Raw genomic sequence first — 14,900 nt, forward strand, 5'->3', positions numbered from 1 at the left:
AGCCGCCATCGTCGTCGTGGTACTGCGGTGGATCGGAGGCGGCGTAGCCGTCATCGTCTTTACAAACCAAACCCTTACTTTCATCTCTCTCTTTCTATTATATGTATCTATATGTATATCTATATTACGCACATATATTATACGTATATATCATGTTTGAGTTTGTCATTGTTCTTGATTACTTTTGATATTTGATTATGTTTTTGTTTGATTCAATTGGAAAGATTTGTTGCTCGTTGTGTTGTGTTTTGAATTTAAAATCGTTGTTGTTTTTACAGGTTGATTTTGATTGTATGTATGTCTGACCCGGAAGTGGGGACGCTGCTGTGTGGCGATTTGGGCCAATTTCGGGGCCTATTTTGATAATCCAAACCGTCCACATTTTAGAATACGTCAAGTGGAATGTGCCTGCAAAAAATCAAGTTAATCGGATATCGTTTACCTATTCATCCACACACATTTGTATTCATTAAAATCAAGCTAAAATATATTTGTATTTATTTTTGTAGATACAAATATGAGTGGATGAATGAGTAAATGATATCTGGTTAACTTGATTTTTTGCAGGCATGTTGTACTTGACGTATTCTAAAATGTGAACGGTTCAGATCATCAAAATGGGTTCTGAAATGGGCTCAAATTGCCGCCCAGCAAACATTGCTGCCCAGGCAGCGCAGCAGCGTCCCCATATTCGTCTAACCCTGTAAGTGGATATTATGATTCTTTTGTAGCTTCATTTATGTATATATATATCTGTAGATATTTTTGTATATATTACTGTATATATATATGTCTCTCTCCAGATTTGTTCAAAATTGCCTTCTTTTTTTTTGGGGGGGGGGGGGTTTTTGTCGTTGATTGTATCTACAAATCTCTCTTCAAATCTATTCAAAATTACTTTTTTTTTTGTTGCTATTGTTGATGATGATGATGATGAAACATATTGCAACTGATTAAAAAAAGAAAAGAAGATAAATTAAAAATGTATCTATGAGGTTTGCTTAAAGTATAGATTATTCTCTGTGATTTAGAAAATTACAAACACTCATTTGTTAAAATTTTTTATTTTACATAATTAACTAAAAAACTAAAATTTATAATTATTCTCTTATACAATAATAAAGTTACCTAAATTATTAATTGAAACATATTTTTAACATGATTAAAAATTGTTAATTGATTTGATGATTTATTAATAAAATGGGCGATTTGTTATGAAATCAGAATTCTCGGAATATGGAATGTAATTTTCAAAACTACAGGGAGTGATTTGTATTTTAATCAAATCTCAAGAGGTGTATTTGTAATTTATCCAAAAAAAATTGAGACTTTCCAATATCAAAGATTTAAATTTTAATAGATAAAAAAATTAAAGGGACTTTTCAATGCTCTTTTCACTGATAGCGTTTAAACATATAAAAATAAATAAATAGATAAGAAAAATAAACATATAAGGAAAAAATAGGCTTGTGAAATTCGATAGGGGAAATAAGTTTGAATTTCAACATATAAGAAAAATTAAAATAATAATTTCAATAGATAAAAAAATAAAACAAGAATTTCAACAGATAGAATAAATAAATTTAAATAGAGAAGAAAATTTAAACAGATAGATATAAATTTAAACATATAGCCTTCGTTTGGAATGTGGGTTAGCTTTTTGACTTTTTGGTTATTTTAGGCCTTGTTTGGCAACTTTCTGTTTTAGCCAAAAAAATCAAAAAGCCACTATAAATTATCACATCATTCTCTTTACTTTTCTACACATCTTTTCGTAAAAAACTTAATAGTTACTGAAATAACTTGTTCCCAAACGAGATCTTAGCCTAGGGATGAAAAACCTCGTTTAGGATAGGCTTTTTGGCTTTTGTGAAAGAAAAAATGAAATAATTATGGTTTGAATGTGACTTTTTGTCTTATTGAGCTAAAAAGCCTATTTTATTTTTTTGTGACTAAAATAGCTCCAACCTAACCCAAACCGTCAGGGGCTTTTCCCAAAATAGGCCAACTTACTAACTTATTTCCCAAACTAAGCCTAGTTTGGCCGAAATTCCCAGAATAAACTGAAGCGTGTTTACAAAATACGCTTCCAGCATGTTACAAAATGAATAAAATCATAAAAGTGTGGTTACAAAACACGCTTTTAATTAAGAAAACGCTGTTCCTATTAGCGTTTTCAGCTTAAGAGAAAGCGCGATTTAAAAACACGCTTTCAACAGAAAGCATGATTCGTAACCACGTTTTTAAAGAAAATCTTCTTTTAAAAAAAAGCGTGGTTCGTAACGACACTTTTAAAAGCCCCTGAAATTAGTAAAAAACTGTTTATTATTATTATTATTTTGATTGATTTCTCTTCAATTCAGATTCTATAATTCACTCAATCATCTTTTAGATCTCTATATATAAATTATTCATATAAAATATCGTATTGATAAACAACCTTAGCTACCAAATTTTATTATTTTAATATTTAAAAATAAATTATGTAATTTTGAAATTATGTTTCTCATCCATTATTTCTTTTTTTTTAAATGATAAAATTATATATGCGATTATCATATCAATTTGATATTTACATAAATAATTTATACATAAATTTTTTTAAAAATAAACTGCATGAATTGTCTAAAGAGTAGTGATTAAGAGTTCTAAAACTAGAGTTCTGATTTAAGCTGCAATGATGTGGCCTAAAAAATAAAAAGAAAACCACAAACAAGCAAGCATAAATATCATATCAAAGATTATTAGACTAAGATTTTACCATTGAATCAATGATCACTACTTATGACTTTAAAAATATAAAAGTAAAAAAAAAAATGAAAAAATATAAATTAAATATTTGCTTAATTTACCTGATTATTTTGTTTTTTTTTTAATTTTTATTTAAATTTATTATTCAAATATAATTTTAAAAAGATCGATGATGGACAAAAATAAAAATAACAAATAAAAAATTAAAAATTAAAAAAGAAGAAGAAAATAATGGCCTTGAGACACGCACACTCCCCAGAGAACATTTTGCGCAATTTCGGAGAGATTTTGTCAGGGCTTTTTCCAAACTAAGCTCCTATACTAATTTATTTCCCAAACTAAGTCTACTATTGCGGAATTTTCGAAACTAAAAATATTTGTTGTTCCCTTAAATATTTGTTGCCAAGAAATATTTAAATAAAACTTCAAACAGCATATACAAAGTATCTAATTTGTTAATTATTACTACGAACATGAAAACAAAATAAATGTATGACTATAACACTTATAACACTTCAGAACGACGTAGCTAGTTCAAACATAAGTATCCCACAAAAATAATTTGTGGAAACATTCAACATAACACAGTACATAAAATAAAGCGACGAGTACAATACTTAACAGTTACATAGACAAATATTAGACAAACCTTTCACAAACTCATTGTTGAAAGAGTTATCTTATCACACATAATACATAATTATGGATAACCTAATATAATTTAGTAGACAGATAGACGCCTAATCCTCGTTTAAATCGGCAATCTCAGAGTCTGAACAATTTGAGAGCTCAGGGTCAGAGAGAAGTGCAGGATCCTCCTTGACAACCTTGATAGCCTCACCATTTGGTACTGTTCTGTTCTTCTTGGCATCCGACTTAAGTATAGATAGTTTCATATCGCAGGCTGACCTATGGCATATTTGAGAAATCTCACGTCGAAATCTTTCACATAGTCGATCAACATTATCTGGATCTTCCTTTTGGATCTCAACTGAATGTGCTTTCGGCACCTTCAGTCGATTTTCCCGACATAATCTTTCCATTTGCACGCGCTCTATAAATGGTGCGGGCCACTTCAGAAGTGTAGCGTCTGCTAAACCATATCCTGTTTGATTAATAGATAGATCCTCCACGACACCATATGGATCTCAATAGTACTTGGGCATGACAAAATGTTGCTTCCCAAACCTATCATGATAAAGCACAAGAGACATCTAACAAAGAAAATGGTGTTTCAACTTCAGCGTCGCCACTTCCCCTTTCTGTTCCTCTTCCTCGACTTGAACTTTCACCTCTTTTGAAGTTCCTACCCCCTGCAAGTCCCCTTCCCGTTCCTCTTCCTCGTCGTGAACTCTTACCTCTGCGATTCCTCCCTCCTGTCGTGAATGTGTACTCCATATGATTTTTTCTCAATAAATGAATGATAGTTTCCTAGGGAGAACTGAGTGGAAAGGTTGTGTGTTTACCATCACTCCTTCAGTCATTTATATAGTTGTTTGTCAACACTATTTTGAATGTTTTTGCATAATTGGGTGCTGTATATCTATTGGGCTTGCATTTCATATTTTAGGATAAAAATTCTCTTCAAAATAGACAAAAGGATTAAAACGTATATTAATTTTAATAAAATACATTAAATTCAATGCAAATCGCATTTCTTGACTCCTATGGGTGCTTTTTAGCAACAGTCATATTTAAATATGGATTGGGTTTTTTTTTAAATTCAAATATAAACTTGAGAAAATTTGAGTGGATATCATTTCGATAATCTAAACTATTTTTTAGCTCTAAAACTTTTTGTATATATAATTCATGAAAAAAATCAAGTCAATTTGATGATTGTAATTTTTCATTTTATTGCATTTATCTTTAAAAAATGGATGTTCTATTTTTGAAAACATAATTGTAGTCCATTTTTTTAGTAACAAATACAATAAAAGAAAAATAATATGATTATCGGATCGACCTAATTTTATCCATGAATGATATACAGTGAGGGTCCTCCAAAATAAAAGGCTTGAATTATCGAAATAAGACATGTGATGGGTCTCACCACCTCCTCAAGTTCTCTCAAGTTCAGTGAAATTGAGAAAAGCTCACCCCTTATATATAAGGCAATCATGTTCACATTCTATTTTTAGTGAAAGGTTATTTAGTGGTCTTCAAGTAATGTTTCATACCATTAAACATGCATAACAAACTACGGTATGGAATGATATAGTGAACATTTTTTTTTTTTGCCAAATTTTTTTGGGTTAAATGTATGTTATATGAATTCACAAAACCCTAGCCCTAATTTGTGAATTCAAATTCAATTCAAAACCCTAGAATTGGGTTAGGGCTAGGGTAATATTAAATGAATTTATATTTCTATCATGATTTTTCTCAGTTGGTAAAGAGTGGCCTTAGAAGTTTTTCAATCTTTAACCAACAATATGGGGTTTTGGTTAATACATTTTTAATTTTGTTTGAATTTAAAATGGAAAAATACTATAAGTAAATTAAAAGAGGAATTAAAATAAAATTTGAAATCAATTATAAAGACTATCAGTGTAATATATTCATTATATTATTGCTCTTTATAATTTGTTTTAAATATTATTTTGATTTTTCTAATTTTGCACTTAATTTTTTCTGTTTCAATTGTTAACAACATTTGATGGAGGGACCATCTTGTAACAAAATTTAAAATGTAAAGATCAAAATGTTCAAATTAAAATTACGGTAACTGAAATGACACTTCACTTAAATTACAGAGACCAATGATTTAATTTACAATTTAGTTAAAAAAAATTTCTCTCTTTTGTAAGAGATAATTGGACAAGTATTCTAACATGAATAATAAGGGTGGGCATGGTCTGGATTGGACCGGATTAGAGTAAAACCAGGACCAATCCGTTATCTACGGATCCTGAAAAATTAGAACCAATCCAATCCGTTTAAATCGTGGAACCAATCCGAACCAATCCATTTAAATATGGATTGGATCGGTTTAGGACCACAGATTTATATAATTAAATAACAAAAAAATATATATAACACTTTATTTTCATAAAAACATAAATATAGCACCATATTAGTTTCACAATAGCAATATGTCTTTTCATAATAGCGACAAACTGTTCTAAAATTTAAACAACCATAAAGAAACTAGTTCTACCATAAGTATTTAGACCATTACAAATTAATACTAAAAATTAGCAAACAAAAGTAATAAAAGAAGATGCTATGCAAGTTTAGGTTTGGATTTAAGTTTTTATGCAGGAGGGTGTATAACAAAAATATAGATTATTCGTATACGGTCCGGATCGGTTCCAATTCGGAACCGTGGGATTCAATCCGGAACCAATCCGTGTACTATGGATTTTTAATTTTTCAATCCGGAACCGAACCACGGATTCAAAAAATCAATTCAAACCTACTGGATTTGACTGGATTGGATCGGATTACGGATTTCACGGATTCCTTGCTCAGCCCTAATGAATAATGTAGAGTAGTACTCTAAAAACACTAAATAATGAAAAATTTAAAATAAAAAACAAATGATTTAGATTATTATAATGAAACTCGTAATGTACTCCATGTGTTTGAACAATAATCTTCAATATAGATTGAGGACTAAATTTGTTATTTTTTATTGTTTTTGTGAAGATTTGTTTGACAATCATAAAAAATAAAAAATAAAATTTAATTTGCCAACTGGTAGCCTTGGATCTTCCATGGAATGAAGATAGGGAAAGTGGTAATGTCTAGTGGATAAAATTAACTGAAATTGGTAGTTTTTGTATTTTGTCTCATATATTATTTTGATTCATACATTTTTAATTGATTTGATTTAAAATTTTATATTAATTTGATTCAATTAATAACGTCAATTAGTGTTTTTGAAGTAAAACCGTTAATCATATGATTGAGATTGACTCACTTACTTATAGTATTTTTCAACAACTTCCTTACTGTTTTTCTTTTTTTACTTGGCTCAACTTGAATTGTTTCGGCCATTTCTTGAATTCCACTTGTGGAGAAGTGGTTTGGAAATACTCTTCAAATCCTAGGAGACGCTAGTGATCCTCAGCTAGTCACCTGAAAAGACACAGACACTCCAGTCGGAGGTGCCGGAATTAGCACTCCGACGGATAAGTTAGTTCAGACACTCAGAATAGCTTGTCTACTAAGTTTTGTGAAGTGATTCTTACATACCTTTCTAAATCTGTGGTTCTTGTATTTATACTTGCTTTTTGGGCCTCGGGGCTTGAGCCTACTTTTAACCCATTCCCCTTTTATTCATTCGGAGCCACTGACCTCCGTCTATTTGGCTTTCCTAACGTATTCGGCGTCCTAGCCACGCAACATAAAGCCAAACAGTATCTAATTTCTGGGGTACGCATCTTCCGACTGTTCTACTTATTCGGCTCCCATAATTGCCCCCCAAGCACTTCACCGATGACAGTTGGCTGGAGTGCTTGGTTTTGAATTTCGAAAATTCGGAGCCAAAATTCGGCGGTTGGCCTCATCCTCATGCAGGTATCTAAGCGCACCCCTTTCGGTTGTCGTGTCGACCTCTCGCCCCCTCGTACGTGTCTATTTATTGCGATTTAAAATTTTGATGTCCTTTCAAGTATGTATTTTATGACGCTCATCGTTGGATTGCCTTTTGAATCGTCCCTGAAACTCTCTTCTCCGATATCCTTTTCGTCCTTTGTAAGTTCTCTCCTCCCTTGCTTCGAAGACTCTTTCTGGTTTATTCCTTCCTTGGCATATTCTCATAAACTGTAGGGTATGGCGAAACATTTAAAAGACCTCCTTACGTTAGATCGAATTGTTGGCTTTAAACGCCATTTCTCCATTCCTGATGATGTCCATCTGTCGCTTGTAGCAGACAGCACTCTTGATATGGAGAGGGAGGACAAAACCACGATTGTCTTTCTTTTTTTGTCAATTGCAGAGGGTGGAGTCCGTTTCCCCCTTCACCCGTTTCTTAGGGCTGTACTTCGCTATTGGGGTTTAATCCCTTCCCAACCTAATGTGAATTTCTTTAGAATCATAATGGGGGTTATAGCACTCAACCGTCGCCTAAGAATTAACCTTGGCATTCCAGCCATCTGGCATTGTTATGCCTTGGCTAAGTCTTCTGGTCGGCACGAGCGTTTCTTCCTTAGGGCTAAGGATATCGACCATCAGCTGATTACTATGCTTTCTAGTTCTGGAAAATGAGTTGATGATGTTATGGTCGTTGTCCAGGATAATTGGGAATTTGGCGAATGGGAGGATCACGTCGACCCTATTCCTAGACGGAGGGGCGAGCCAGGTGGCTGATTGCCTTCTCACTTTTATTATTTGTTCGTTTTTGTTGTAAAGCCTCTTCTTTGAAATGTTACGGCTCGGCTTGTGCAGGGAGCAATTTGAAGAAAGTTTTGTCTTCAATTGACGGCGCCGTTCTTTCGAATATCGAAGTCACGCTCAAATATTTCGACCGTCGAAGTCTTCAGAAACAAGGCAGGGCGGCCCACATTCTGCTTCGTTACGAGCCGACATATACGAACTTCTCGGTGGTGGAAAATATCTCGGTTCCGGAGGGTGAAAATTCTCTTATCGCTCTTATTTTGTCCGACTTCAAAAACTTGAGGCAGGTTGGTTTTGGAGGGTCTGATTTGGAGCGGGATGTAGCTAATGTTACCGAATCAGATCAGTCCAAAACCGAGTCTGACGCGGTATTGAATTCGGCCGATCCCCCATCTATTTCGGGCCGAGGAGATCTTTCACTTGACGGCATTTTTCACGGCTTAGAGGATATTCCCGCCGCAGACCCCGAAGACATGGCCGGGTTAAGCCTGACAAAACTTTCCAGGAAGGCGAATGCGGAAAGGTTGGCTGCGCGGCGAAGAGCGGAGGCCCTTCCGTCTGAAGCACTACTCGCCACCGAATCTCAATTCTCCCTGCCTGTTAGCGAATCAAAGTTCTTGCGCGTTAAGGTGGAGACAGCAAAAAATCGAGATGCCGAATCTACGTTGATCGTGCAGGCCGGCCAAGAAGTTGAGGCAGAGAAACGCCCTGCCAGGTTTGAGGTTGGCTCAGAAGAACACGATGGCAAACGTCCTCGATTAGAGGGATCGGACATGATCGTTCCTTTTTTCATTCAGCCGATGATAAAAAAACATGCCGGTTTCTTCTAACGCTTCGACGCTTAAAGATCCAAAAGTCGCATTCAGCTTGGCTACGTCCGTGTCTTTGCCGTCTGACAAGAAGGCTTTCCGAGTGAAAACGGATCTGAATGCGACAACACTAGCCGCCCAATCGGCACTTTTGGTACATATTCGAACTTAGCTTTATTTAATCCAAATACTATTGAAGTTATGGTTTTGAATTCTTGTTTTGCAGACCGTCGGATGGATAGCCGATATGGGCTGTCGCCATGGCGACGCCGTCAAACAGATTGGTCATTTACGCGAGGAAGTTGAAGGCCAGAGGAGAAAGGCCGAGGTCGAAGCTTTGAGGGCGAACAAAGAAGCCTCAAGGGCCGACGCCGAGATGGAGAGGGCTCGTTGCGCGGATCAATTGAGATCGGATGCCGAGAAAAAGGCGGAAGCGAGCGAAGATGCGCTCAAATTGGCCCAGAAGACGATCTCCAAACTAGAGGTTGAGTTGGCTGAAATGAAGGCGGCGAAGGAAGCAGCCGACTCGGAGTCTTCCAAAGTATTCGAGGTCGGGAAAAATGTTAGATTCGCCGAGTACGTGGACCAAGTCCCCAAGTTTGAAAATCGGGGATTCAAACATGGCTGGCACAAAGCCCTTGCTGCTGCTAACGCTTCATTGATTATGCCAATACCATATGAGCAAGTGGATGTTGAGCCATTGGAGTCTGATTCTGATGGCTGATCCAGCCGACTGACATAGTTTTTAGGATGCCGAATGTATTTTTACAGTTTTTAATTTAGTATTTTTCATCTGTTGCTACAGTCATAGTTTTTTGCTAGGCATTTTTATGTGGGCTTGTAACTTTTTGTTTGGTAACTTGAGTATATAAAATTTTATGAGTTGTGCTCAACCGGCTAAGGAAAATGTTGATGAATGATATTGCTTTCGATTTTGGTTAGATCGGCTGCTTAGCTTAGGTAAATTTGCCATTGCCTTAGCCAGGGCGCGAGCTTGGGAAGCTGAGTGGGCGTAACTCAGGCTGGCTGAGGCACAGACGGATCGGCGCTTGCGCTTGAAAACATGGCCGACCAGATTAGTAAATCTGTCCTTGCCTTAGCCAGGGCGTGAGCTTAGGAAGCCGAATGGGCGTAACTCGTGGGCTGGCTGAGGCACACATGGATCGGCGCTAGCTCTTAAAAACATGGCCAACCAGATTAGTAAATCTGCCCTTGCCTTAGCCAGGGCGCGAGCTTGGGAAGTCGTATGGGCAACATAGATGGATCGGCACTTGCGCTTGAAAACATGGCCAACTAGATTAGTAAAATCTGCCCTTGCCTTAGCCAGAGCGCGAGCTTGGGAAGTCGAATGGGCGTAACTTGTGGGCTAGCTGAGGCACACATAGATCGACGCTTGCGCTTGAAAACATAGCCGACCAGATTAGTAAGGCAAATCTGTCCTTGCCTTAGCCAGGGCGCGAGCTGGCCCAGCTCGTAGGCTGGACAATTGTCATCCGACTATTGACGTTTGGGATTATTGACGTTGCCTCGGGAGAACGGCAAACATTTGAAGGATAAATGGGGCGGGTGCACGCCAGAGGCCCTACTTATTTCCGTTCAGGCAACTTGGGAGGGACGAAGATTGATTGAATCAAATACCGCAATTAGTCGTAGTAGCGAGCCTACACGCATGGGAAGAAAAACGTCCAAGGATCGGGAAACACAGCAGCCCCTTAGTCATCGAAGCAAATCGCCCCGAAAAGACAGGGAACAACGGGGAAATTCTCCGCGCCTGTGACCGAAAATTGAGCTTGATGCGACACCACGACCGTTGAGTTTTGCGGTTTTTGTGAGGAATAGACCAATGACGGAGGCAGATTTTATCATTAAAGACCCAGATGTGGCAGTTGAGTTCGCTCGACAGATATTTCCGCCAGAAGTCCAACAATTGATGGTTGGACGTCGAGATTTCGAAGTATTTCGAGACAGCATACATGGGGCCGTAAAAGGACTATATACTGCTTACGAAGTCGGCATGCGTCTGCGAGAAGCGCGTCGTGAGAGTGAGAAAAAGGACGAAAGGAATCGCAGTCTGGAGATTCGCGCGGAAAAGGCTGAGCGTGAGCTTCGGGAGCTGAAGAATGTTCAAACGAGCGCGTCGGTGGCGGCCAGTCAATCTAAATTAGTTGTTGCGGAGGGAGTGACCAAACGGACCTCGGGTTATGAAAAAGGGTTTCAGGACGGCCTGAAGGTCAGGATAGAGAAGACCAAACAGGACCTTGCCAAGGAGGTCTACCGATGTGAAAATCGTGGATTCAAGCACGGCTGGATCAAGGCCCTTCAAACCGAGGAAGCTCTCGAAGCCGTGGGCATTGATTCGGCCTCGCCCCTGTATCACCGCCACTACTTTCCTTATTCCGATTTCGACATTGAGAAGAGCGACGATGAGGGTGCCGAATGAATAGACTTCACTCAGAATATCCACAGAATTTCTTTTATTTTCAACATTTGTGTTTGGTCTTGAAATGTCATGTGTTTAATTAATCGTATTATTTCAACTTACAGGCAAGTTTTGTGTTGTGTGGCGTAAATGTTTAAACATGCATTGACCGGCTTAAATTAAGAACGATTCAGTGAATATTTATTCGGCCAATGAAGTGGTTCGAATGCATCTCTCAAAAAGGCCAATCCGGATTCGGAGCCTTAATCGGCCCTAAGGTGTCGTGCACCAAAAGGGGCTCCGAATGCGGAGGCTTTATTTCGGCCAATCGTGGTATCCACGAAGGGCGCTCCGAATTCGGAGTCTTAATTGGCACTAAGGTGTCGTGCACCAAAAGGGACTCCGAATTCGGAGACTTAATTGGCCCTAAGGTGACATGCACCAAAGAGGGCTCTGAATTTGGAGGCTTTATTTTGGCCAATCGTGATATCCACGAAGGACGCTCCGAATTCAGAGTCTTAATCGGCACTAAGGTGTCGTGCACCAAAAGGGGCTCCGAATCCCGAGGCTTTATTTCGGCCAATCGTGGTATCCACGAAGGGCGCTCTGAATTCAGAGTCTTAATCGGCACTAAGGTGTCGTGCACCAAAAAGGGCTCCAAATTCAGAGGCTTTATTTTGGCCAATCGTGATATCCACGAAGGGTGCTCTGAATTCGACGCCTTAATCGGCCTTAAGGTGTTGTGCACCAAAGGGGACTTCAAATCCAGAGACTTAGTGTGGCCAATTATGATATCTACGAAGGGTGCTCCGAATCCGGAGGCTTAATTGGCCCTGAGGTGACATGCACCAAAGGGGGATCCTAAGCTGGAGACTTAATCGGCCCTAAGGTGACATGCACCAAAGGGGGCTCCGAATTCAGAGGCTTTATTTTGGCCAATCGTGATATCCACGAAGGGCGCTCCGAATTCGGAGTCTTAATCGGCCCTAAGGTGTTGAGCACCAAAGGGGGCTCCGAATTCGGAGGCTTTATTTTGGCCAATCGTGATATCCACGAAGGGCGCTCCGAATTCGGAGTCTTAATCGGCACTAAGGTGTCGTGCACCAAAAAGGGCTCCGAATCCGGAGACTTAGTGTCAATCGTGATATCTACGAAGGGCGCTCCGAATTCGGAGGCTTAATCGGCCCTTAAAGGCTTGGGGGCGAGCTTGAGAAAATGAGAAACTTTGTATTACAATGGTGGAATATGTACAAGTATCAAGCCCACAAGTCGAGTCAATGATAGAATTTATGTAAATGTGTTGAATTCCAAGGCCGTGGCAGGCTTCTTCCTGACATGTCTGAGAGCCGATATGCCCCTGTTCCTGCGATGGATTCTATTTGATAGGGGTCGTCCTAGTTTGGACCCAATTTTCCATCGGCCGGTCTCCGGTCGGCTGGAAGTACCTTCTTCAGGACAAGCTCCCCTGGCGTGTATCGGTGCAACTGAACTTGCTGATTATACGATTTGGCGAGTTGCTGCTGATACCGTGCCATGGGGTCTCTTCGCTCTTCGATCAGAATCAGATCCAGGGCAAGCATCATGTCGTTTTGGCCCATATCAAAAACTTGCGATTTCAGAGTTGGGAGGCCGATTTTCAGGGGTAAGATTGCCTGGGTTCCAAAGCATAGAGCAAACGGCGTTTCTCTAGTGGATCTTCTCGGCGTAGTACGATGAGCCCACAATACACTTGGCAATTCTTCGACCCATTTGCCTTTAGCCTTTTCCAGTCTCTTTTTGATGCCGTCTAAGATGGATTTGTTAGAGGCTTCAGCTTGACCATTGCTTTGGGGGTAGGCTGGTGTCGAGAAGTAAGGCCGAATGCCATATTTGCTGCATAACTCTCGATATACGCCACAATCGAACTAGGTGCCATTGTCTGAGATGAGAGCTCTCGGAATACCGAATCGTGTTATGATGTTTCTCCATACAAAGCATTTAATGTCGACATCTCGTATATGTTTTAAAGCCTCCGCTTTGACCCATTTTGTGAAGTAGTCTGTCGCGACGATTAAGAATCGCTTGTTCCCTGGGGCCCTGGGCAACGGTCCTACGATCAAGTCCCCACTGAGCAAATGGCCAGGGGCTGGTGATAGAGTTCAACTCTTTAGCAGGTAGATGGGTTAATGGGGAGAACTTTTGGCATTGTTCGCATTTTTTTTACATAACTCTCTGCGTCAGCTCTCACTGTCGGTCAATAGTATTCCTGCGTTATAGCTCAATGGGCTAGGGAGCGTCCGCCAGAATGGGCACCATAACTGCCCTCATGTATCTCTGTCAGAAGCTCTTTCACTTTGTTAGGGTGCACGCATTCCAAATATGGACCAGAGAGGGACTTTTTGTAAAGCCCTCCTTGCGGATCCAGATAGTATCGCAGGGCTTTATTTCACAGCTTGTGTGCTTTTTTTTTGTCCTCTAGGAGTTGTTCAGAAGAGAGGAATGCAGCAATGGGGTCCATCCAGCTTGGTGCGGATTCTATAACGTTGACGTGGATTTCCTCCGAAGGGCCAATATTCGGCTCCGGGACGAAACCTACTTCGATGGTCCGTTTGATCTCAGAATTGATGGCGGAGGCTAGACACGCTAAGGCATCCGCGTGTGTGTTCTGGCCGCGTGTTATTTGGTTCAGTTTGTGATGATCAAATTTCGCCAGCAAAGAATTGGCCGTTTTCATGTAGGCCGCCATACGGTCGTTTCTTGCCGCGTACTCCCCCTTTAGCTGATTGATTACCAATTTTGAATCACAAAACACAAGCAGACGCCGAGCGCCGAGAAGGTGCGCATTCCGCAGACCGGCTAAAAGGGCTTCATATTCGGCTTCGTTATTTGATGCTTCGAAGCCAAGCTTGACGGCCTGCTCAATTACTGTGCCGTCTGGAGACATGATTACAACTCCGGCGCCATTACCCCTTTGGTTAGATGATCCATCACAGTATAATTGCCAAATATCCCCAATATAAATTCTCCAGTTCGGCTTTGGTAGAACTTCATCCTTTGGTCGAACTTCATCAGGTTTGAGGCTGGCAAGCTTGCCGGTGAATTTGGCAACAAAGTCGGCTAACACCTGCCCCTTGATTGCAGTTTTAGGTAAAAATTGAATGTCGTATTGGCCGAGTTCAAGAGCCCATTTTGAAACACGTCCTGATGCTTCTGCACTCCGTAGAACTGATCGGAGGGGATAATCTATTAGTACCCCAATGCTATGTCCCTGAAAGTAATGCATCAGTTTTCTTGCCGCCATGACTAGGGCTAAGATGAGTTTTTCCAGCGGAAGGTAACGTGTTTCGGCGTCAACCATTGCCTTGCTTACATAATACACTGGCCGTTGCTCCCCCTCCTCCTCTTTTAACAGTACGACGTTGACGGCCCTATCGGAAGCTGCCAGATATATGATGAGCAGGTTACCAGCAGCGGGTGTTGTCAAGAGAGGTACTGAGCGGAGGTTGGTCTTGAGTCCGTTGAAGGCTGATTCGCATTCGACGGACCATTCAAAAGCCTTACCCTGCCGTAGTGTCTGAAAGAATTGTCGGCAGCGATTT

This window comes from Camellia sinensis, chromosome 11 (genome assembly GCF_055761805.1).
Source record: "Camellia sinensis isolate YWXY chromosome 11, ASM5576180v1, whole genome shotgun sequence".
Taxonomy (NCBI): domain Eukaryota; kingdom Viridiplantae; phylum Streptophyta; class Magnoliopsida; order Ericales; family Theaceae; genus Camellia; species Camellia sinensis.